The following is a 26,455-nucleotide window of genomic DNA, read 5'->3' as shown; positions in this document are numbered from 1 at the left end:
GCCCAGGAACTTCCACATGCCACAGGTGTGGAAGAAAAAATAAGTAGTGAATAAGTAAATAAATCAATAAATATGCCATCCGGAATGCTTCAAGACCAAAGAGATCTAGACTTTCACACACACACAAATGTATTCCTACCTTAGGTTTCTCAATTTAAACACCGCATGCAATAGTCTTAACCTTTGAGCAAAGTGGCAGGCAAAATCCTTATTTTCATTCAGGGACAGCCCGTGGCTTTTAGATTGACAGTTTTAATTTCTTCTTTTCTTGCTTCATTTCCGTCCCCGGGAAGAGGTTAAGCTGATGTACCACATTGACGTTTTAATGAAATATACATAGCGTCACAAAGGGCCAAGAAAGATATGTATCTAGTGCAGCTAGACACTCTGAGAGGGTCAGGGTTGTGTTGGGATTCCTAAAAGAGCAGAAAGTTTGGGGGCACCACTTGTCGGGGTCTGTCACATCCATTTTTGGCCTTTGTCCTGGTGGTGGAAGCTTCATTTCTGAGCTCACAGAAAGCTTGTTGGCACTCTTTGCAGAAATGTGCCATTTACCTGCTTTTAACAGTGACCTCTGGGTTGACAACCAGCAAGAATCGTAATCCCATTACACGCTTGCAGATTTCTCAGGGAGGTAGATGGTAATTAGCCTGCAGATGCCCACTGAACCCGCAAGATAGAGCTGTATCATGAAAAGGATGGTTTGGGGGGGGGGGGTACATGTAATTTGTCCCCTCCCACCAGAAGGGAGAGCCATGACTCATGCACACCCCCGACCCCTTGCCGGCAGCAACGCCTGGGTCACTTCCTTTCCAAGGACTCCTGCCCGCATCAGTGTGGCTCAGTGTGGCTCAGCCAAGTGAGTTGGACAGAGGGCCATCTGCAGGTGTGCACCACGACTCGTTTTCACTGTTTTAACTTATAACACTTGACCAATATTATGCATTTCTCAAAACTTCTGATGGAATTTCTTTTGGGGGGGGAGGGGGCACCCCTCGGCCTATGCAGTTCCCAGGCCAGGGATCTGATCCGAGCCTTAGTTTGGGCCTAAGCCACAGATGCCACAGCACTGGATCCTTAACCCACTGTGCCAGGCCAGGGTCAAACCTGCAACCCAGCGCGCCCAAGACACCGATTCCATTGAGCCACAGCAAGAACTAGGAATTTCTTTTTTTTTTTTCCTTTTTCACCAAAAGTGAGACAGCTTCAAGATGAAGGGCAGGACAGTGCAGTGGTGAGCACCCTGAATAAGGCATTATTGCCACATCTGCACCTGAAGTCCCTTCTCCTCTTTGACGGGATGATGGCCTCTGGTCCCCTGCCAGCCTATCCAACAGCTCTGAGCTGCCAGAGTTCTAAACTGGCTGTTTGTTGGGGTTTTTATAACATCAGAGTATAAAACTTGAGAATGTTTTATACATTGTGAGCAAGACAACTCCTAAGTGATACATATGTTGTGAAAGCTCTCAGGTACGTCCTTAAGTATTCAGGGCCTTCTCTTTCCATTTTATTAAATAATGTTTATTCCCGAAATCTGATCGAGGTAGCAGGTATCCGTACTCACCATGAGACTGGCATTTCCCAGAGCAGTTTCTCAAATATACCCAACCCAGCATTTAAAACACTCAGTCTGGGGAGTTCCCACTGTGGCTCAATGGTAAGGAACCCAACTAGTATCGTGAGGACGCAGATTTGATCCCTGGCCTCGCTCAGTGGATTAAGGATCCGGCATTGCCGTGAGTTGTGGTGTAGGTCGAAGATAGGGCTGGGATCCCACATTGCCGTGGCTGTGGGGTAGGCTGGCAGCTGTAGCTCTGATTCAACCCCTAGCCTGGGAAGCTCCATATGCCGCGGGGTCGGCCCTAAAAAGCAAAAAGAAAGCACTCAGCCTGGAGGCGAGCTGTGCGCTCTGTCCTGCGAGCCTGTATGTAGATCAGCCAGGAGATGGCCAGGAAGGGCTTGTCCTCGGTGTTACGTAAGGCCCTGGAGAGTCATCCATTTCATTTACGAGGAAGTCACTCTTTCCAATGGATTTTGGCTTTGCTTGATTCCGGACTCAAATCCTTCATGTATTGTAGGAAGGGAACAGTGGGGACTGGGAGAAGGACATGAAGATTTAAGCGGAGGGCAAGGCAGGCCAAGGTCAGCAAGAGGACATCTCTAAGATAAACAGCACTGAATTTGTGGGAAGCAGTTCAGAAAAAATCTGCTGCAGATACTTCCGTTGATATTTCCCCAGTAGAAAATCGAATGCACTGCTCCAGGGTGGGGTGTGGACAGAAGGTAGAAGGACCAGTGGGTCTGAGAAAAGGGAGCACAGGGGGGCGTTCTCTGCTTGGAAGTGACGAATCCTCCTCCTTGAGATGCACCTCAGATACTCAGGCGCTCGGCAATGAGTCATCTGGCCATTCTGCCGTAATAAATGCATCACTGTGCAACCACATGCATGCCTTCTTTCTGATTCACTCATTCAGTATTGAAACATGCTATGCACTAAGCCATGAGAAAAAACAAACAAAGCAGCAGCAGAAGCCTGGACCTTACCCTCAAGGAGTTTGCAGGCTAGTGAGGCACAACAGTTAAATACATGAACACCTAAAAGGGCTCTTTTCCCTCTGAGACACAGGGGACACACAGAGGTGCCCCAGAGCCTACGGCAGCAGATGGCACTGGGAGCCAGCAGGGGTGGGGAGCTCAGGCTGGGTGTGGTGGGGGGCGGGGCTCAGCCTGGTGGTGAAGGGTGAGATGGTTAGCCAGGTGATGCAGCGCAGAAAGCAGCATATAAAGCATCAGGGTGAGAGGGGACATTGCCGAAACCTGGTCATAAGGGGACCGTGCGTGAGTGCAGGCAGCAGGAGGTTTGGAGGGAGTGTGAGCAGTGATATCGGCCAGGAAGGCAAGGCCCAGGTCACTTGAGGCTTTGAGGAATCAGAACTTCATTCTGCAGGACCCGTGGATATTTATGAACTTACTTGCTTTTTAGCGCCACACCTGCAGCATATGGAAGCTCCCAGACTAGGGGTCGAATCCGAGCAGCAGCTGCCAGCCTACACCAGAGCCACAGCAACGCCAGATCCGAGCCTCATCTGCAACCTAGACCACAGCTCACGGCAACGCCAGATACTTAACCCACTGAACCCACGTCCTCATAGATGCTAGTCGGGTTTGTTACTGCTGAACCACAGCAGGAACTCCCTTCAGGACCTGTGGACTTTAAACAGAGCAATGTCATAATTGTGTTATAGACCAGAGCTGTCAGTCATGCAGCGCTCTGGAGAGTGGGTGGAGAGAGGGGAGACTAGAGGCTTGGGTACCTAGTTAGGAGGTGGAGGTAGAGGAGGGCAGGGGTCCCAGAGCAATTAGGGGGTAGAGTAAGCTGGACTCAGTGAGCGGAAGAGGGGAGGAGAGAATGACTCAAATATCTGGCTTGCTCCCCTGGTGGGTTGGGTTATCTTTTACTTAGCTAAGCAGGAAAGGAGGTAAAGCCAGTTTTAGGAGGCCAATCTTGTGTTGGGGAAACTCAAAGCACCCCCAGGTTCAGTGATTCACTAGAGGACTCAGACCCAGCATAGTCATACTCACAGTTACAATTTATGACAGCAAAAGAATACAATGCAAAATCAGCCAAGAGAGGCGCTCCCATTGCGGGCGGCTCAGGGGGTTAAGACCCCGACATAGTGTCCATGAGGATGTGGGTTTGCTCCCTGGCCTTACTCAGTGGGTTAAGGCTCTGGCGTTGCCACAAGCTGTGACATAGGCCAACACCTGTAGCTCTGATTCAACCCATAGCCTGGAACTTCCATATCCTGCAGGTGCAACCCTAAAAAGAAAGAAAGAAAAAAATCAGCCAAGAGAACAGCCACATGGGGTGAAGCCCAGAGGAACATAGGTATCCTCTGCCTGGCGCTTACCAAATTCCAGACTCCCACGGGGACTGGGTTCTGACATCCAAGTTCTCGGACACCAACCTTGCCATTAGGTCCAAGGGTAGCATTGTCAGGCCTGCAGTGCACAGTGATGAATTGCATTTTGAGCACGCTGAGTCTGAAGCATCTGTTGTTAAGTTCAAGTGAAGACGTCCACAGGGCAGCTGAACATTGGGTCTAGGATTCGTTCAATAATGAAGTCTGTGCTATAAATGCAAGGTTCTGGAGTCACTAACACTGCAAATGAGAAGACCAGCATCACCCAAAGAGGAAGCCGAGCCTGGGATTTCTCCCAACCAAATGCGGGAGACCCTCCAGTTCGACTCTGTCATATAAATGAGAAAACTGAGGCCCCTACTGTTACATAAGTGAGAAAACTTAGCTGTGCTTCTTTCTGTTTTATGTCTGTTGTTCTTTCCATCATTCCACACGTCTCAAAATGGCAAAGTCTTACATTGCCCAGAATGAATAAACTGGGGTTTAAATGTTAAAACCGACTTTGGGAGTTCCTGTCATGGCGCAGCGGAAGTCTGACTGGGAACCATGATGTTGCAGGTTCGATCCCTGGCCTTGCTCAGTGGGTTAAGGATCTGGTGTTGCCGTGAGCTGTGGTGTAGGTCGCAGACGTGGCTCGGATCCTGTGTTGCTGTGGCTGTGGTGTAGGCCTGCAGCTGTAGCTCCAATTGAACCCTTCGCCTGGGAATCTCCATATGCCATGGGTGTGGCCCTAAAAAAGCAAAAAAAAAAAATTTTTTTAAACCAACTCTGTATGTTTGCTTAATGCAACGTACTTCACAATGAATCCTTGGACCCTCAAAAGTCAAGCTGATCACATCCACCTGGAAAGAATTTTTAAGCAGCCTCTAAGTCAACCACTCATGGTCTGTCAACCTGGATTATGAAAAGGCAGGGCATAATATTAGACCCTTTCCCAGCTCTTTGCTCTCGTGTCCATTTAACAAATCTTTATGTTTCCTGTTTGTTCGTCACCAAGAGTAAAAAAGGTAAGTGTGGCAAAGTCTTTGCTTTCAAGTCGCTTATTTTCTAGGGTCAGGAAATACGAAAACAATACATGAGGGGTGTGTTAGGGGCCAAGAGTAGGCAGGGTGGCCCTTGGATATGGGCAATGAAAAGAAGTCAAATCAAAACACATTAATTATTTGCTTGAAGCTCTGATAAAAGATCAGTTGAAAAACTGGCAGATGAAGTTGCTACATATTTACCTAGTTTTGGATTTCATTCCTGGGTGGCCTTAAACTTGGATAGAAGAGCATTAGAAGGGAGTATGACTGCTTCCTGTAGCGCATCCATTCAGCTCAACCCGTGATAAGTCGGCTTTGGTCTTAGAAGTTAACTTTGGTGCCTCAAGAGGTAACCTTCTCCGATGCCCACGCGAACCCTTTGATGGCTAGATTGGATGCACTCACAAGAGTTTGCTGCTTTGGGGTGATTTTGCGTGATTCTGACTTGTCTCAGGGGATATCATGTAATTTGTACAAAGTCAAAGTCAACGGTAGGATGTCGATTTTAAAACAAAGTTGCAGTTCGTGTGTATAGTTTTAAAATACATTTTAAAAAGAAACAAAATATTTCCCTCTCACATCTTTATTCCCATCTCAGCTTCATTTACTGCCTCATTTTTCATCTAAACAGTCTTTGTTCTTTCAGCTTTCAAACATGATTAATTGATGCTGTGCAGCATAGCATAAGAAAAAGACTGAATATTTTGTAAGATGAGTAATCTAGTCAAACACCCATCCTTCTTTTGTACTTTACCAACAAATATGTCTTATGCAGATGTAAGGGCAGTTTGCTTATTTCCCTGGTCAGAATTTTTGTGCTTTTAGCATAACATGTTTCCTTTCCATTAAGCCAGCCAAAAATAATATTGACAAATTCATGAGGCCTTCCATCTGATACTGTTGCAAACTTATGCAAATATATTTAGACAGTTAAATGAATGGAATAATTAAACAGCCAAATGTCAAGAATGGGAAGGGGAAAGTGACATCAGCTGTCACAGCACATTATCGGGACTCAAGTTGAAAGTTAATGAAGTATTTGAAAACAGACCTTTAAAACCAAAAGCCTGATTTTGAGTTCCAGATTTTTTTTTTCAAGAGGGCAATAATTTGAATAAAGTGCTATGTAATATTATAGTTGAGGCAGGGAGTTTTGAGTATCTCTGGGAGTGTTCGTTTTTCAGCACATGCTACTTAGAATTTTAAAAGATATTCATTGTGTCTTTGTCATGAATCTTTCCACTGGGACCAGGCCACTCCTGGATGAACTCACCGATGGAGAGTTTCTCAAAAGACATAATCAAATTGTTGGTCTTAAAAATATACTATTTGAAAGTCTTGAAAAATCAAAGAATGAAAATAAGGTCAATAAGTTGGCAAAAATAGTCTTAGGAGTCGTCTCTTAAAAAACTCTGATTTCACTTACAGAGTTTGCTTCCAAAGAAATTCACTTTGCATGTCATAAATTAAATTTTTTCCTCTGTGTGCCATTGCTTACATTCCTGATACAGTTTTTGAAGTGTTAAATTTTTTTTTTTTTAACTTATTGGAAATAGAGCTTTTGGTTGTTTGGTTTTTTTTTTTTTTTTTAATCCAATTTAGTGAAGATTGGTTTACTCCTTTTGTTCCAGACAAAAATCTTAAAATCTTCAACCAAATCATAGATGATCACTTTTCAAGGGTGTGAGTATTTGCTCATTGTGGAAAATGTGTTGCTGTTCTTACAGGCCCTCCTGCACATTTCTCTACACTTTGGTACCTTCGGTGTGATTTAATGTTTAGGAGGATCTGCAAGGCCACTCCCGTCTAACAGCTGGGGGCGCTGGGCATGGGGGAAGAAGAGCTTTTCAGGTCGCCGGATGAGCACAGACATGCCCCTGGCACTGCCCCTTCTCCAGGCTGAGGGCCCAGGCAGAGTCTCCTAGCCAGTGAGGTCTTTGTTTGCAAGTATGAGGTGTTCAACTCAAGTGTGTACGGAAAGAGGGAAGAATTAACCCAGTAGCAAAGAAGTTCTAGGGTTGTCTGGCTTTCACCACCACGGGTTCAAGCTCTGCTTTTGCTCTCCCTTTCTCAGCCCTGTGACCTTCAAAGGGGTGCCCTCCAAGTCACAGAGTGACCGACTTCACAAGGGGGCCCACCATCTGCCCACAGAGTTGACCCTTGAACAACACCAGGCTTAGGGCACCAGGCTCGGTGCAGCGAAAAATCCATGTGTCGCTTGGAGGGGCCCCTCTGGATCCGAGGGGCCACCCCAGCAGATTCGGCCAATCACAGGTCATGGAGTTCTCTACTCTTCACTATTGGAAACCATGCCTGTCTAAGGGGACCCCTCGCAGTTCAAACCCATGCTGTTCAAGGGTCAGCTGTATTCAGGAATTCCCTGGTGGCCTTGTTTGCCCTATAACCCCATCCTGACCCATCAGCACGTCCAGCATTGTCACTGCTGTGGCTCTGGTCACTACTGTGGTGTTGGCTCGATCCCTGGCCCAGGTGTGGCCAAAAAAAAAATTTTTTTTTTTTTTAGGGCCACACTCGCAGCATATGGAGGTTCCCAGGCTAGGGGTCAAACTAGTAACTGCTGGCCTACACCACAGCCACAGCAACGCAGGATCCGTAACCCACTGAGTAACGACAGGGATCAAATCCATGTCCTCATGGACCCATGGATACTAGTTAGATTTGTTTCCACTGTGCCACAACAGGAACTCCCCAAATATTTTAAAATAAAAAATAAGATGAAATAATGCTTTGACCTGAAAAGTAGGCTGGTCCTTAGTCTGCACTGGCCCTTCCACGGAATGCATCCTCCTTGGGCTGCATCCTCGCCCCCACCGCCCCCCACGCCCTGTCCTTTCAGACTCAAAGTTTCTCATCTCATTCCTGCAAAATTTCTACAGTTCCTCATTGCGTTCCTCTCTTCTTCAGCTCATCAGACCAGTGTATGTAGGTCTTTGTAGTCCTTATTAGTGTTAAAAACATATCAATTTGATTACTATAAAATCAAATTATATTAGTGTTGTTTTTTTTTTTTTTTTTCTTTTAGGGCCACACCTGTGGCATATGGATGTTCCCAGGCTAGGGGTCGAATTGGAGCTATAGCCGCTGACCTACACATTGCTCATGGCAACGCCGGCTCCTTCACCCACTGAGTGAGGCCAGGAATCGAACCTGCGCTGCATCCTTATGGATGCCAGTCGGGTTCATTAACCACTGAGCCATGATGGGAACTCCTCAAATTATAAAGTTTGAGCGGTTAACTGTATCATTATTTAAGCATTGTTTTTAAAATCATGATTTGTATTTAATTATAAATAGCAGATACTAGCTTATTGCCTGATGACACTAGAAATAAGATTGCATGTTAATATTTATTTATTTATTTTGTCTTTTTAGGGCCACACCCTTGGCACATGGAGGTTTCCAGGCTAGAGGTCAAATTGGAGCTGTAGCCACCAGCCTACACCACAGCCACCGCAAGGCGGGATCCGAGTCACATCTGTGACCTACACCAGAGCTCACAGAAACGCCGGATCCTTAACCCACTAAGCAAGGCCAGGGATCAAACCTGCCTCCTCGTGGATACTAGTCAGATTCATCTCCTCTGAGCCACGACTGGAACTCCGCATTGTAGGATTTAAGTTTAAGGTGGAAAATATACACACACACATATCTCCATGTACTGATGGCGTGAAAACGCTCAAACCCAGTGACCCAGGCTTTCCATGGCCTTGACTCTTCTCCGGGGTTGGAACGTGGTGGCATCAGCCTTGCTTCCTTTTGTTTCTTCCTACACTGAGCGGGCACCAACCAAAGGAACCCTCCTGTGTCCTGTGTGTGGCACATGGACTCCTGGTGCCTATAAACAGTGGGTGTTCATTCTTGACCGCAAGTCTGTAACTCAGTGAGGCATTAAGGGGGACCCAAGAGGACTTGAAAGGAGCATTTGAATAACAAGTTCATTCTCAGCCATGGCGACAAAAAAGCGATGAGAAAGCTAAACCATAACACCGTTCCTGTTTGCTTGGCAAGAGAGGAGGCCTGGGGGTGAACAAACCAACACAGCAGCTAGAATTCAGATCTGATAACCATGTTTTGATTAAATCAAAAGATGACAAAGGATCATTTTTGCTGGCCCTCCCATCTGCAGCCACCGGGGCTTGCCTCCCAGACCACACCGAAGTAGAAAAGCCACATTGTGATTTTGCGGGGCCCTGATGCCTTCTGCCCAGTGACCCATTAAGAGGAACTTGAGCCAAGATCTTATCAGTGATGGAGATGGAGACACCTCCAGGATTTTCCAGTGTAGTTTTTCACTTTTTCTTCTTGGACGTGGTTATTAAAGCTACCAGATCGTTCACATCCTGAGGCGTTTCCTCCAAGTAGCTGCTGTGGGTTAGGTTCTTGAACTGAGGGTCCAATTGCAGCATCCATATGCTCTCAGTCCACTCGCTTTTTCAGTACTTTTTCAGACTTTTAACGTTTCCATCCACTCATCCCAGGAGACTCTCCCAATAGTCTAGATATTTGGCCCATTTTTTTTTTCAAATTTAAATATAAATATCTTCAGCTTGATATGGATTGCATGAATTTTGTAACTTAAAAATCCTTTACTTCCAACCTAAGACAGTGAATCTCGACAGCCTGTAAATGGTGAAAATTGGAGAATTGTCTTGGGGAGGCCAGAGCGTGGCCATTTCCCCGACACTTTGCATCGTGAACAAGGATGCATTTGCGGGAGGAATCATCATTGTCCTTAAGAATAGTATCAGTCCTTGTCCGCAGCCTTTTTCCTTTTGAACTCAGCTCCGTTTCTTTGAAGCACTGATCACGACATCCAGCTTTGATTCTTCTCCTGTGGACTGGTGCCAGCATGCCTGATTTCATTAAGTGTTTGGAAAGGGCTAAAACTCTGGTATCGTTTTATGGCAATCCTCACGTCAGTCATAATTTGGGACTGTCTTGGTGAAAGATGAGGAATTCAGACGAGGAGGCTGGAGCAGGCGGGGCTAGTGGCGGGTCATGAGGGGTGGCATGCAGGGAGTAATGATTTCATAGCCCAGCTCCAACCACCTCTGTCTCAGGGTTTTTCAGCTGGGGCTTCTTTCCAGAGTGATTGCCACTAGAAGGTCCGTACCGCGGTATGTAGACACCATGTAATTTTTAAAAAATGTTTATTGACATGTAGTTAATTTACAGTGTCATGCTCGTTTCAGGTACATAGCACAGTGATTCAATTATATATATTCTTTTTCAGGTTCTTTTCCCTTATAGCTTATTATAAAATATTGAGTTTCGTTCCCTGTGCTCTACAGGAGGTCGGGTCTCAGTGTTTCTTCTATTAGTGTGTCCTTAGTTCTATTTAATCACCTGCCTCTTAAGGTCCCTCTACTGATCCTCTCATCACACGTCTTATCTGGACCTTTAGTGGCACTTGCCCATCAATCCATGTGACAAAGAGCCAGGTCTAAAAGTTCACTAGCAAGTACTGGAGTACTTGCTAATTTCAGAGTTCTCAGACCACTGGTTCCTCGGCTGAACATGCCTGAGAAGCTGTGTCTTCTACTTCAGCCACCCAGCAGAATAGCATCTCTGAAATATGGAGGAAGACCTGGCTAATCAGTGAGTCTTTCTTTCAGCCTTTAGGTGACACATGGGTAGGCTTACTACCTCCAGCCCCTGTGCTGCATGTCACATCTCTCAGAACCCAGGTGTTGTCCCAATCCAACCAAATTAGATTTCACGGAAAATGTGCATCTAGAATCTACACCTTGGGTCTTGTGAATTTTATTCTGCGAATGAGAACTCTAGGAGTTGAAATCTTTGAAGTAGACTCTAAGTAAAAATCACTATAAAGTAACATCCTGCCACTTACATTTAAGTATCTTTTAAACTGAGAAGGACTCTCTCCCAGCAGTGTCCCAAAGCCCTGAGAACATGCCAGGTTAGTGCCCTTGACCCTTCTGCTTTGGAAAATGTGGGTACTGTTGAACCAGTCAGTCACGTAGATACAAACACCATCACCGGTTTATGTCTTTTCAGCTGACATCTGCACTTTTCTAGTTATAAAGTGCTTTTGGTTTCTTTAGGAAAAGTCGAAGAATACTCACAATTCTTCATCTCTCTTGGTTTTTATTAAATCCTTTTGTCTGTGACATTGTCTTTTAGAAAGAGACCAATAAACTTTACCTGTAAATGGCCAGATAGCAAACATTGTGGGGGTTGCAGTCTCAGTCCTCACTACTCAACGCTGCTGTTATAGTGCAAAAGCAGCCCACCCCAAACAATGTACGAATGAGTGCTGCTGTGTTCCAATAAAACTTTATTTATAAAACTAGACAGCTGGCCTGCTACATGGTGTATGGGCCGTAATTGTCCAACCTGTGATTTAGAAGGGGAGGTCCGTGAAATTTCATGTGTGCATCATAGGCCCGCCCAACTGTCTCAGGACCCCCCCTAACCTCTTGTCCATTGGGAACTGGTTTTGGTTTCCCAGTGTCCCTAAGCACTGGTGGGAATGAAAGGAAAAGGGCCAAGATGCCGTTCCCCGAGGCAGATGGCCAGCCCTGGTCCTTTCCCCATGGAAATCCCCACGGGCTGTAGGGAGGGAAGCAGCTGGTCTGGGAGCCCCCAGCCAGCCCCAGTTCCTGAGGGAATCCAAAGCCCTGCTTTAGGTCCCTTTGCTTCCACTCTAAAAAATAACAGTATGTGCAATAAACGTTGCTGGTAGCCTTGCCAGCTCTAGTAAACATAGGTGTTGAAATCAAGAGTTCGTGTCAGCACCAGATCTGCTATTTTGATAGAGAAAATTACATGACGATAGGTGGAATGGCTGTGGGTGGTAGGGATAGCAAGTGGACGAAGTCAAACTGAAAAGTGAGCTTGGCACTAAGAACGAGACACACATCAAGCTGAGAGAAAGCAGTGCTGATAGAACGGTTTGCTGGTGTAGGTGCATCCACACTGATACTTACTATTATTTATGGACAAGTACATGAAAAATTCAGGCTTTATTGGCTGAGTTTCTGTGGGAAAATAGCTAATGGGCTGATGGTATCACTCTCCTTCAACATGCTAAAGAATTACTCAGACGCTTGTCAGATGCCTGGGCCACATATTTATCTGAAAATGTGCCATCATGGGAAGCTTTCATTCACCAAGGTCACTGGGAGGGCAGCACACTGAACTTCAGATGGTTCTTGCCACTCGTGTCAGTAGCAAAGGAAGGAAGGAAGGAGCTGACTTGCCAAATGAAAGGGTTCAGAGAAAACAGCCTTTGTTTTGATTGAGAAAAGCAGATAGCTGAGCAATCACGAAAGAGTCTTCTTTTTTATTCCTGTTTTTCAAGTTATAAACATAAACATAAAAATATTTATTACCTTATTCCTCGTCCTTTCTAATTGTCTATATCAACCTACATTATAAGGACAAAATTTCTCATGTCCCCATTTGAAGATAGCAACCCTTTATAGATCCCTCCCCCCAAAAAAAATCCTGTGTTTATTTTACCTGTTAATAAATGAATGGAAGCTGGGCTATTGATTTAGGAAAGTGATTTAGTTTTCAGCTCATTGTTTTCAGCCATTGGACCTTATTTGTTAATATACTTTTAATCTGGACTGCTTATCTTAAAATCAAATTCTCTCTCTTTAATTAGGAACAGTGACTGGTGAGATAATCTGTAAAACCTCCATTAGCCTATAAAATTCCTACTCACACTTATAAGGCAATAGTATATCACCCAATGATATGTAGCATTCTTAAAATAAATTACATTCTACTAAAGGTTGTGTAACAGGGGACAGATTTACCCTCTTATTTTAAACAACCACGAAAACTGAACAAAGTATACGAAAAAATCACTTAAGACATTGGACATTGGACAGCAAAGGACACTGACCTCTGAGAAACAGGGGGAAAAAAATGAGCCCTACAGTTGCCCTAGTGTACTGCCTGGAGAAGCGTTCTAAGCAGCCATGTTGTGAGAAGAGCTACAGCCAGAAAGAGCTCAGCTTTCTCCCTGAGTTGGAGACATGATGCTGGGGGTTCAGGGAAACCAAGGCATCTAGGGTTTGCAGAGTACCTGAGACAAGAGAGCTCCAGGGAGAGAGTGGTGAGCATCTATAGAGGGTCCTTCTTGAGTATTTAAGTGAGTACTGTCAGTGTGTGCATATGAAAAAACTCCCAGGAGCCAGGCAAAGAAAAACCCAAAAGAATTACAGCGAAAGTACAGAGCTCCTACACAGAGCCAAGACGGTCTTGCCTCAGTAGTAGAGAGAGAATTAATTCTAGACTAAACACAGCTCTGGTCTCACTCGACAAAACTTTAAAAGAAAAACCCAAGAAGATTAAATTGTTTCCAAGAAATTAAACTGTATCCCAGGAAAAAGTGTAAAGAGATTTATAAAAATACAACAATACTCAGTATCCCAAAGGATGTCTGACATCGAATGCAAAATTAGGAGGCATGCAAACAAGTAGGAATGAAAGACACAACTTACAATGAAAGAAAAAAATCAAAATTAATACCTGACACAGATGATATAACTAGTAGACAGAGACATTAAAGTGCTTATGACAGGAGTTCCCGTCGTGGCTCAGTGGTTAACGAATCCGACTAGGAACCATGAGGTTGCAGGTTCAATCCCTGGCCTTGCTCAGTGGGTTAAGGATCCGGGGTTGCCGTGAGCTGTGGTGTAGGTCACAGACACGTGGCTCGGATCTTGTGTTGCTGTGGCTCTGGCTATAGCTCCGATTAGACCCCTAGCCTGGGACTCTCCATATGCTGCAGGTGTGGCCCTAAAAAGACAAGAAAAAAAAAAAAAAGACAAAAAAAATTCTTAAATAAATAAATAAATTAGTTATGATTCAAGAAACTAAAGAAAAGATTGAACACGTTAAGTAGAGAGAAAGAAGATATGAATAAGACAGATCAACCTTCTATAGTTGAAAACTACAATGTCTGAGTTGAAAAAACTACTCTGAAGGCAGATCAGATGTCAAAGAAGAAAATATTAGTTAACTTGAAGACATAACAATAGAAACTATCCAAGAGGAAAAAGGAAAATGCTGAACAAATTGATGAGTGATCAGTAAGCTAGAGTCCCAAAGGAGAGAATTGAAAATATTTTAAGAAATAACGCCAGGAGTTCCCATTGTGGTGCAGCAAAATCAAATCCGACTAGTATCCATGAGGATGTGGATTCAATCCCTGGCCTCACTCAGTGGATCAAGGACCTGGGGTTGCTGTGAGCTGTGTTGTAGATCACAGACACGGCTCGGATTTTGTGTGGCTGTGGCTGTGGTACAAGCCAGCAGCTGTAGCTCGAGTTTGACCCTCAGCCTGGGAACTTCCATATGCCATGGCTAACGCCCTAAAGAAAGAATGCCAATTTTTTTCTAATCTTATGGAAACTCTATCAAGAAGCATCAGTGAATTCCAAATACAAGAAATATCAAAAAAAAAAAAAAAAAAAACCAGAGCAAGACACATCTTAACAAAATTGCTTAAAACCATTTAAAAAAAAAAAAGAGTTCCTGTTGTGGCACAGCAGAAATGAATCTGACTGAGATTGCAGGTTCAATCCCTGGCTTTGTTCACTGGGTTGAGGATCTGGTGTTGCTGTGAGCTATATATGGTGTAGGTCACAGATGCAGCTTGGATCCTGTGTGGCTGTGGCTGTGGTTTAGGCCAGCAGCTGAGCTCTGACTGGACCCCTAGCCTGGGACTCTCCATATGCTGCAGGTGCAGCCCTTAAAAAAAAAAAAAAATATTGATAAAAAGAAAATCTTAAACATAAGCAAAGGATAAAAGACATTATATACAGAAAAATGAAGATAAACGGATTATTTCTTGTCAGCCAATTTCTTGTCAGAAGCAATTCAAACTGAAAGACAGTGGAGTAACATCTTTAAAGTACTGCAAGAAAATTCTCAACCTAGACTTCTTTACCCAGTTAAAATTTCCTTCAGAAACTAAGGCGAGATAAAGAATTATTTTCAGACAAGCAAAAACTTATCATGAGCCAGCCTGAGGTATAAGAAATGGTAAAAGAAGTCCTTTGGACCAAATGAAAATTATACCAGGCAGAAACCTGGATCTACTCAAAGAAATGAAGAGCACCAAGACACGGGAATGACGCAGGTAAACAAAAACTTTCGTTCTACTATTTAAGTCTCTTAGAAAATAAGTGACTGTAGGAGTGCCCATCGTGGCTCAGTGGTTAACGAATCCAACTAGGAACCATGAGGTTTCCGGTTCAATCCCTGGTCTTGCTCAGTGGGTTAAGGATCTGGCGTTACCGTGAGTTGTGGTGTAGGTCGCAGACGTGGCTTGGATCCCGCGTTGCTGTTGCTGTGGTTGTGGTGTAGACCCCCTAGCCTGGGAACCTCCATATGCCAAGGGAGTGGCCCAAGAAATGGCAAAAAAACAAACAAACAAAAAATAAGTGTATAAAGCAAAATAATAGGCATGTCTTGCAGGGTTTATAAAATCTGTGGAAACAAAATATATGACAGCAAAGTCTGGGAGGAGAATAATAGCCCTATATATACTGTTTTTAGCCTCTTACACTGTATGTGAAGTAGTTTAATACCACTTGAAAGTATACAGAAGAATTAAATATGTGTATCATAAACACTAAGGAAACCACTAAAATAATACCAGGAGTTATAGCTAATCAACAGCAATTAAAATGAAATTATTAAAAAATACTGTATCCAAAGAAAGCTGAAAAAGAAGAGAAAAGGTAGAAAGCAAAGATAGGACAAAGAGAAAAGAATAGCAAGACTAGATTTGAACCCTACCACATCAGTAATCACATTACATGTAAACGGTCTAAATGCCCAACATGAAAGGCAGAGATTGTCAGATAGGTGGAAGACACGTGATCCAACTCTATGCTGCCAATAAGAAACCCACTTTAAATATTAAAGATATAAATAGGTTAAAGGAAAAAGGCTGGGAAAATGCTAATGCCCATCAGAAGAAAGCAGGATTGGTGTCAAAATACAAGTAAAGCAAATAATAACAGTAAGAATAAAGAGAGTGGTTTCACATTTGTTAAGGGACAGTTTCATCAACAGGACATAACAATCCTTAGAGTTTGTGCATCTAATGACAAGTCTTGAACATAGATGAAGGAAAACCACAAGGAAAAATAGACAAAACACAGACAGTAAGAGATTTTAAAACCCCTCTCAGAACAAGTAAACAAAGTTAATTAGGATATTAGATGATTTGAACAGCACTATAATCCAGCTTGACCTAACTGGGTTAAAAGAACCCTCAGGTAGTTAAAACAGCAGAATACACATTCTTTTCAATGCAAACAGAATATTTGCCAAGTAGACCATACTCCAGGTCACCAATTATTTCTCCATAAATGTTAAAGGATTCAAATCATATAAAACATCTTCTTTGACACAGTGGAATTAAATTAGAGACCCACACTGAAGCCATCTGGAAAAACCCCAAATATTTGGAAACCAAAGAAAGAGAGAGAGAAAACATTTACAGATCATCTGTCTGATGAGGATGTATATGTGGGTGATAAAAACACAAAAATATGCTTATCATCCTTACTCATTAGGGGAATGAAAATTAAAACCATAATGGGATACCACTATGTAGCTATTAGAATATCTGAAATTGGAGTTCCCGTCGTGGCGCAGTGGTTAACGAATCCGACTAGGAACCATGAGGTTGCGGGTTCGGTCCCTGCCCTTGCTCAGTGGGTTAAGGATCCGGCGTTGCCGTGAGCTGTGGTGTAGGTTGCAGACGCGGCTCGGATCCTGCGTTGCTGTGCCTCTGGCGTAGGCCGGTGGCTACAGCTCCGATTGGACCCCTAGCCTGGGAACCTCCATATGCCGCGGGAGCGGCCCAATAAATAGCAACAACAACAACAACAACAAAAGACAAAAAGACAAAAGACAAAAAAAAAAAAAAAAGAATATCTGAAATTAAAAAGACTGACCATACTAATGTTGGTGAGGAATGTATAAAACAGTACAACCCCACTAGAAAACAATTCAGTAGTTTCTTTAAAGGCTGAACATGCACCTACCATATGACCAAGCTCTTCCATTCCTAAGTGTTTACTCAAGAGACATGAAACATATGTCCCTATAATGGTCTCTCCGTGAATGTTCACAGCAGCTTGTTTTGTAATAGTATTTGATGTACTTTACACTTGAACATGTGCCGCTTGTTGTAGGTCGTGCTGCTAAATAATGCAGTCTATTTTGAAAGTTGCTGAAAAGTAGAAAAATAGAAAAAAAATTAAAGAAAAAGGTAAATACATTAATTGTTTTAAAGGTTCTGCGCTTCATAACAAATTACCAAAAATTCGACAGCTTTAAAGCCACACACATTTGTTCTCACAATTGGCTTTGGGTCGGGAGTCCAAACACAGCTTAGCCAAGTTGCCTGCTTCTGGCTGCCGTGATGCCATTGGCTGTGGTCTTATGTGAGGCTAGGGATCCTCGTCCAAGCTTTCAGGTTGGTTGGCAGACTTTGGTTCCTTGCAGTTGTAGGACTGAGGGTTCAGCCTTTAGCTGGCTGCCAACTGGAGGCTTCCCTCAAGTCGCGAAGACCATACGTGGTCTTTACCTTTTTACCACCTGGTCTTCTTAGGCCTTCTGAAAACACAGTTAGCTTATCAGAAGCCAGCTTGGAAGAGACTTGAATCTGCCAAGACAGAGGGACTTGGTCACCTTTGCCATGTTGTGGCTGGAGAGAAGTCACAGGTCTCACCTGCACTCAAGGAGGGCAAGTCCCGGGGAGTCACCCTAGAGTATCCACCACAACATGGCACAGCGGATGGAAACAGAGACCGTAGAAAGGATCCCCTGGACCATGGCAGAGGGAGATCCCGCTGTCAGCTGCTCAGTAGGCCAACAGGGTGAAGGGCACTGGCAGGATGGGTGCAAGGAAAACTACTCTCCCGCATGGGCATAAGAGCGGATGACCAAGGCTGTCGGAGCGCCTTAGTGCCTGAGGGATAGGCCTGTCGAAAGCTGAGCTGATGAAGATACAAGATGGTTATTAACTCAAGGAGAAACACGAGTTGTACAAGAATGAGAATGTAATCAGAACGTGTACAGTGGCCCTACGGTGAATGGCAGTGACGTTGACCTAATAAATCCTGATCTGCGGGGAAAGTCACCATAGCTCTGTATTTGCGAGACAGAAAGTGGAGGTGGGGGAGCACAGGGTGTAGGATGCAGAAGAGCTGACACCTCCTCCTCTGTATTGAAAAGCCAGTAGATAGCCTCTGAAGCTGCAAATCAAGAAAGGGCAGTGATGATGAGAAGGGCTGAGCAGTGATGGTGGTTGCCTCCAAGGAGCTGGAATGCAGTTGGGGTGGAGCAGCAGTGGACAGGGCGCTGTCGTTTGCTGTCGTGTGTCTCGAGGAACATCGTGACCTTTGAAGCCACGTACATGATTTACTTTGATAAAAATTAAATTTAAAAAAAAATCCATCCTCTTGCTTTCTTGGCCTTTCTCTCTCCCTCTCCCCGCCTCCCCCTTTCCCCTCCCGCTCTTAAGGAAACTGCCGAGCCACAGCTGCAGCAGCAATAGATCTTTTAACCCACTGCCCTGGGCCAGGCATCAAACCCGCACCGCTGTAGTGACCCGAGTCGCTGCAGTAAGATTCTTCACCCACTACACCACAGCAGGAACCCCCTGTCTTTGTTTTTTTTTGTTTGTTTGTTTTTCCCCTGGGTTGTACTTTTCTCTTTTTATTAATTAAACTTATTTTTATTAGGGTAGAGTTGATTCACAGTGCTGAGTCAGTTTCTCCTGTACAGCATAGTGACCCAGACATACGTATATGTATTCTTTTTCTCACACTCTCTTGCATTATGGGCTCTCCCAAGGGACTGGATATAGTTCCCTATGCTATAGGGTAGGACCTCATTAAGGGCTTATCCATTCCAAAAGGAACCCGCTCTCTTTATTTTAATACATGCCATGCATTTGTGAGAAACAAAAAGAGAGCAAGGCGCATCATTTGTCCACAGTTTTCTTTTTCCTCTACTGCGTTAATCCTGAGAAAGCAGGTCTGGTGGCTGCAGCGTCCTCACCATGTTGGGGAAGCCAGGGGAAGAAGGGGAGACACCCGGCAGGTGCAGCTGGCTGCACACACCCCTGACGGGATCTGCACCCACCAAGGCCTTGAATTATCGTCTGCCCTTGAGATGAGAAGAGGCATCTGTTTAGAGAAGCCTTTGCAAGGAGCGTAGTTAGGACTCTCTCAGTCCAGGAATTAGAGAAAGGGAAAGTGGGGAATATATGACTGGACAGAGGAAGGAGGTACAGACAAAAGTACCACGTGTCCATTGGCTAGGCCTGCCGTGGTAAAGGACGTGGGCTGGGTGGCTCCAGCAGCAGAGGTTATTTCCTTGAAGTTCTGGAGACCAGAAGTCCAAGACCAAGGTGTCAGCAGGGTTGGTTTCTCCCGAGGCGCCTCTGCTGTGTGTGTGCATCTCTGGGCTCTTCCTCTTAGAGGGACTGAGTTTCCTCCTAAAGACCCTGTCTTCAACGACAGGCATGTCGGAGTGGGGCTGGAACATCCAGATTTGGTGGGAGGACATAACTCGGCCCATAACATGCTATAAGTCACTTCTAGGCCCAGTCCGAGGTCCTCACCATTCCTGTGGGGTCTGGTCCGAAGCACCTAAAAGAAAAAGAAAAAGAAAAGAGATTCCTGAATGGTACAGGCCTCTAGTATTTATTTTTGGGTTTAGGTTTGTTTGTGTTTTGTTTTAGGGCCCCTGTGGCATATGGAGGTTCCAGGCTTGGGGTCAAATCAGAGCCACATCTGCAACCTACACCACAGCTCACAGCCACACCGGATCCTTAACCTACTGAGCGAGGAGGCCAAGGATCGAACCCGCAAACTCACGGACACTGTGTCATGTTGTTAATCCACTGAGCCGCAACAGGAACTCCGGGCCTCTGGTATTTAAAATAGTTAAAAGAGGTGGCAGGGTGCTGGTGAATTCTTTCCTAATTCAATTTCTTCATCAAGCCTTGGCCAGCCAAGTGTCCAGTAAATAAACATCGGATGAGGCAACTCCACCCCACGCCCTCCTCCCAGCCTCCCCAAGACCACTCCTCTGCCTCTGTCCCAAGGGAGCCATAAAGGGGACATTAAAATAATGGCTACAGTTTCCCTCCGTCCTTCTTATGCTTTCCTGCTGCAGCAGCGTATCATCTCAGAGGAGGCGCTCTGTCCGGGTCAGGGGGACAGGAGGTGAAAAGAAATGGGAAATGCTGGATTACATGGGCAGCCATGTCTTCGATAACAAGCTCCTTAAAGAAAAAGACCAGCTCAGCTAAGCAAAAGGCAGTTTTCCTGATACCTGCCCGTGCCTTCCTCCCCCTCCTCTTCCTTTCCGTGTCTCTCTTAAAGGAGTTGCAGAATCATGATTTAATTGCCAGTAGGACCTTGGGCTAAAACACATGCCTAGAGCATGACAGTTCATTTTCAGAAGATGAGCTTCTCAGAAACCAGAATTTGATTACTTATTATTGAGTTTCCAAACACTGAAACGTTATTAAATTGGTCTCGCCAAAGCTGGTGGAGGTTGTCCTGGCCTGTGTCTGTCCAAAGGCTGGTGACTTGCAAAATTTCAAGCAGAAAGGAGCAGTGTGTGAAGAGTTTCAATTCATGCTTCTGCTGCTTACAGCATCTTCTTTGGCCTCCACAGAGAGCATAATCTTTGCTTTTCCTAAAGACTGAACTCAATTTAAAATCATACCTGTTTTTAGTGTATCCACACACTTCTAAGGATTTCTCTCTTAATATTTGTGGTCGATCAGAGCCCCCTGTTTGCTGGATACTTAGGTCTTGGTTATTGGGTTTAGCATCAGATTTGATTGTCACTGATAGGAATGAAAAGGAGCTTTTTACAATTGTTTATAGAGCCTGAAAAATTAGAAGGATATCTCATAAAACTGATGAACTTTATTTTTCTTATAAAAGAAGCATATAATAAGTCATAGGTCAGATTTGCTTTTGTTTCCTTCTGTCATAAAACACTCACTGCATATAGACAATTATGGGTGTACTTTCTATAATAAAACAACAACGGTATCCAGTGTGTATGACACACTCGAGTCCTTTCTTACTGTATCTCATTTGAATTTTGAAATAGAGCCCATAGCATAGATCTGTTTATATTCATACTGTATTTCCAGGTAGAGAACTGAGGCTTGGGGAAGTAATTTGCCCAGGTCTGAAGGCAGCACAGGGTCGGAACCCTGGTCCTTGCCCTAGTCCTCCAAGTCGCCTGGGTTAGTGCTCCTCCATCAGAATTGGGGTTCTCTCTTCCAGCCTTTGCACTCAGGTCCCCGTTCCTCATGGGCAGGGGGACAGTCACACAACTATCTGGAGACCATTTCTGCACCTGTCCTTGGGGCCAGGAAGGCCTCTCCCACCTCACTTGTCTCGGGGGCTGTTCAGGCTCAGCTGTGGTCCTTAAGGTGAACTTAGAAGAGATGAGGAAGATTCTCCATGGCTCCCAGTGGAAGTGGGGGAGTGGGACGTGAGCAATGTGATACCCAAGGAGGTGTGGCCTTTCTGTATCCTTTTGGTAGTGAATGAGAACAAAGCATGTGTGCGGTCGAGGAACCAAGTGGTTGATCTACAGTAGCATTCTTTGGAACGGTCTTAGATTTTGCCAGTCCTCCAAAATTAGTGACCAGAGCAAATTCCAAACATTCTTATGATCTATCTTCCTTGAATTTTTTTTTTTTTTTCTTTTTACGGCTGCACCTGCAGCATATGAAAGTTCCCAGGCTAGGATCTGGGCTACATCTGTGTCCTACGCCACAGCTTGTGGCGATACCAGATCCTTAACCCACTGAATGAGGCCAGGGTACAAACCCACATCCTCAGGGACACTATGTTGGTTCTTTTTTTCTTTTTTTTTTTTTTTTTTTTTTTTTTTGTCTTTTCTAGGGCCTCACCCGCGGCATTTGGAGGTTCCCAGGCTAGGGGTCTAATCGGAGCTGTAGCTGCTGGCCTATGCCACAGCCACAAGCAACTCGGGATCAGGTCTACGGCCTACACCACAGCTCATGGCAACATCAGATCCTTAACCCACTGAGCAAAGCCAGGGATCGAACCCGCAACCTCATGGTTCCTAGTCAGATTCGTTTCTGCTGTGCCACGACAGGAACTCCTCCTTGAAACTTTTTAAGTAAAAATTGATGTGGCTTTTAGGTTATTTCAATAGATAACTGTGACTGTACTTTTCACATGGGAGTAAATAATCCATGTCTTAACAGCTGATCTTTGAAGGGTGGCAGACCTGTTATTTTTGAAGAAAAAGTCTCGATGTTACTATATGTGTATGTGTATTATTTTTGGGGAAAAAATAACAGTCATAAGGTATTATTTACTCACTGCTGACTGCCGTGACTAGTTTTTTAAGATGTAAGTTGGAAAGATACCACCCCGGGTGTACGCTGTGTTTAACATTTTCTTGAATAAATGTTCAAGTTTAAAAGGAATCAAGAGTGAAATTATAAAGTAAATGAATTTGCTTTACAAATGTATGGAAATGTATTGAATACTGTAGCTGAAGTCTCACTAGTTTGATTGGCCCTGTGTTCCCATTGCTAAAGTAGCTCATAACATTTTTGTGTGTGTGCCCTTGACGCACTCACTGGGGGAGTGACATTGAACGCCATGGTGTAAGGGAGGCAGTGGGGATCAGGGGTTACGGCTGGGACTTTGGGGTGACACTGTGTGCATTTGCACTCCAGCTCCACCAGCTCTTAGCTGCACAATTTGGGGGCACACTATTATGCTTTTTCAAGTCTTATTTTCCTAATCTGCAAAATGGGACGGGTAATGGAACGGTAATAACATTGATTTTGTGGGCTTGTGGGCATTAAAGGAGATACAGTGCATGGAACAGTGCTAAGCAGAGTCCCAGAGGTATTACAGTTGGAGTTGCCACGGCAGGAAATTATTGCTTTGAAAATTGGTAAATAAAAGAAAGGAAACCAGTGGAAAACAATAAGAAGCCACTGAAGGCGACATTCCTCCTTGCACTGGATAGCACCGGGTGTGGCTCAGTGGCCCGGAGCTGCCCACGCGCAGCAGGAGGCCTGAGGATGAAGTCAACACCCAGAGGACAATAGAAGCCCTGGGGCTGCCACTCCTGGTCTTCCAGGCCAAGACAGGAAGGACAGAGTCTTAGCCAGCAAGCCTGCCTGGGGCGTTCCTGGCAACCACAATTCAAATGTGATGAAGGCTACCGTCCTTAAAATCAGAACAAATCACAGGAAAATAAATACCTAATTTGATGGGGAAAATGCATAGTGGTCTTGGAACGTAAAGCCATTGGTCCTTCTCATGTTTGAGTTCTTTAGCTTCTGCACCAAAGGTGCCAAACTTCTTCCTTTCTTTATCTTCAGACCCTCCTGCTTCAGGTTTAATTTGCTTTTCTTCTGAAGAACCCTCCCTAATCTCTCATTTTCCAAAAGGCAGGGCCCATTGACTTCACACCATTGATCCTTGAGCAGTAGGGGTTGGAACCGGGCGGGTCTGCTTCTACAGAATTCTTTTTCAGTCTAAATATGCCAGTGCTGCACAAGCCAAGATCTGCATTGGTTAATCCGCAGATAGGGCGGGGCCGTGGATATGGAGCCAACTATAAATTGTACGTGGATTTTCACCTGCTGGAGCATCAGTGTCCCTGACCCCCAAGGAGTTCAAAGGTCCACCGGAGACAGTGTTGGCAACCACTCCCCCTGCTCCAGCTGCGTTCCTTTGTTTAGCAGTCACCCAGTTACCTTTCAAGTTTTAATCTCCCTGAAAATCAGAACTGCACAGGTGGAATGATCCGATTTCTGTACATGACTATATACATACATAACATGTAACTTTTTATAAGCATATGTCATATAATCACTGGCTTATAGAAGAGTAGGAAATTACCTGGAAGTTTGCACAAGAAATTGTTTATAGGGTCACCTCTGGGAAGCAGGATTAGAGGATCGAGATGTGGTGTTTCACTTCTATTTTTTACTTCTCTGTTGAAAGTGTTTTCTTTTTAAAAGTATTTTTTTGTTGTTGAAAGTAATTTTTTTTTAACTAATGGAAAACTTAGTTTGGAACAGGCTTCTTACTGCTAAGAGTTACAGCTTCCTTTACAAAAGAGGGGGAAAATAACTGTACTTGCTCAGTCTCTTATTTAGGGCCATTGAAATAAATTGGAATAGTCCAAACGCTGTAATACTGGTCCAGTATGTGAGCATAATATAAATCCATATTTATAATAATGGAACATGATTTCCATCTTAGAAAGTCACATGTTAAGAATTTATGTTCATTCTTTTTACATAAAAAGCAAAGAACGGAAAAGAATTTATTTATTTATTTATTTATTTTTGTCTTTTTGCCTTTTCTAGGGCCGCACCCATGCGGCATGTGGAGGTTCCCAGGCTAGGGGTCAAATGGGAGCTGTAGCCACTGGCCTACACCAGAGCCACAGCAACGTGGGATCTGAGCTGTGTCTGCGACCTACACCCCAGCTCACAGCAATGCCAGATCCTTAACCCATGGAGCAAGGCCAGGGATCAAACCCACAACCTCATGGTTCCTAGTCAGATTCATTAACCACTGAGCCACAACAGGAACTCCAAGAACAGAAAATATTTTGAGCTAAAACGTAAAAAATGACTTGACCCAAATGGTCTACTTAATGGTTTGTCCCTCTAGAAGCAGGGACTTAGGTCCTGGTCACCTTGGGTCTGCAGAATGAGTGTTGAGCAAAGGATTGTGGGTCAAATGAAGTATCGCTATGTCCTTTTCCATGGTAACAGTCACCCACTGGCCACCAGGAAAGGTAAATGCCCTCTGACAGGACGCCCCAAGCTCCCAGAGCATTCCTGGCTATGAAATAGAGGTCACCTTTTGGAAGGCAGCTGTGGTCACCACTCTACCCCCAAGGCTGCACAGAGGTCACCTTCTGAAAGCCATCATGAGCTGTGCCAGGTGGATGTCACCCATCCCAGAAAGAAATCCACGGACATCCATCTCCACTAAGTCAAGCAAGTGGAATCCCAGTGGTAGCAGCACTGTTTTCATTATAATGATTTTTACTATCTCTCTTCTTTCCTTTTAGTCACTTGATGTTTATATTGGCCATTCTTCCTCATGCATTTTCTTAGGGTAGTCTGTCTAATTATCTGAATGACCGTCAGATATAACTGGTTCTGTCCCTCACGTCCAAAGAAGAGGAAGAAGAGAAGAAACAAAAAGTTTTCATTGTTTATTTCCTAATTCTCTAATCATCTCCCACTTTACTTCTCTGTTTAAAAAGATACTGGGAGGGGGTAGGATGAATTGGGAGGGAGTGGGATGGACTGGGAGTTTGGAGCTAGTAGGTGCAAACTACTACATTTAGAATGGATAAGCAGTGAGGTCCTGCTGTATAGCTACAGCATAGGGAACTATATCCAATCTGTTGAGATAAAACGTGGTGGAAGATAATATAAGAAAAAGAGGAGTTCCCGTCGTGGCGCAGTGGTTAATGAATCCGACTAGGAACCATGAGGTTGTGGGTTCGGTCCCTGCCCTTGCTCAGTGGGTTAAAGATCTGGCATTGCCGTGAGCTGTGGTGTAGGTTGCAGATGCGGCTCGGATCCCGAGTTGCTGTGGCTCTGGTGTAGGCCGGTGGCTACAGCTCCGATTAGACCCCTAGCCTGGGAATCTCCATATGCCGCAGAAATGGCCCAAGAAATGGCAAAAAGACAAAAATAAAAAAAAACATTAAAAAAAAAAAAGAAAAAGAATGTATATATGTGTATGACTGGGTCACTGCTTGTACAGCAGGAATTGGCACAACATTGTAAATGAACTACACTGTAGTAAAAAAAAATTTTTAAATATTTATTGCAGGCCTAATATTGCCAGGTACCCTATTTACAATTCAGAAAATACTTTTGCTCAACAGTTTAAATTTTTGAGTTATTATTTCATTAAAAAGAATCTTTTTATTTAAATTACATCATCATGGGAGTTCCCATTGTGTCTTAGTGGTAACGAACCCAGCTAGTAGCCAAGAGGATGCAGGTTCAGTCTCTGGCCTTAGCGGGTTTTTAAGGATCTGACTTGCCATGAGCTATGGTGTAGGTTGCAGACACGGCTCAGATCCTGCATTGCTGTGGCTGTGATGTAGGCTCACAGCTGCAGCTCCAATTCAACGCCTAGCCTGGGAACTTCCACATGCCACAGGTTCAGTTCTGCAAAGCAAAAAAACAAAAACAAAAAAGCATCATCATACAGTTAGTCTTTGGTTCTTCTTAAATTTTTGAAATAAGATGATGTGTATTGAATGATACATCTGTGGAGGAAAGAAATGTGTAGAAGGGATTCCATTTAAGATCATGAACTGAAGGAACAAAACAGATGTGAGTTAAAAATGCTTACTTTGTCTCTGAATTAAAGTCAAACTGGGGGAGCTCCCATTGTGGCTCAACAGTAA

At 44.3% G+C, this 26,455-nt stretch overlaps 1 protein-coding gene and 1 long non-coding RNA gene across 4 annotated transcripts in view; one reads left to right on the top strand and one right to left on the bottom strand.

Moving 5' to 3' along the window:
- MTHFD1L (methylenetetrahydrofolate dehydrogenase (NADP+ dependent) 1 like) overlaps positions 1-26,455 on the top strand; it is a 190,682-nt gene that overhangs the window by 152,065 nt on the left and 12,162 nt on the right. The gene's annotated exons all lie outside the window — the stretch shown is intronic.
- LOC106508814 (uncharacterized) overlaps positions 18,117-26,455 on the bottom strand; it is a 46,194-nt gene continuing 37,855 nt past the window's right edge. The window contains exon 4 of the long non-coding RNA XR_014844780.1: positions 18,117-19,626. This is a non-coding gene — a long non-coding RNA (uncharacterized LOC106508814). The remainder of the gene's footprint in view (positions 19,627-26,455) is intronic.

Source organism: Sus scrofa, chromosome 1 (assembly GCF_054392235.1).
Source record: "Sus scrofa isolate SSC_HxYL_T2T_F1_AM1 chromosome 1, Sscrofa_HxYL_maternal_Yorkshire_Landrace_v2.0, whole genome shotgun sequence".
Classification (NCBI taxonomy): domain Eukaryota; kingdom Metazoa; phylum Chordata; class Mammalia; order Artiodactyla; family Suidae; genus Sus; species Sus scrofa.
This window is presented reverse-complemented; position numbering and strand designations above follow the sequence as displayed.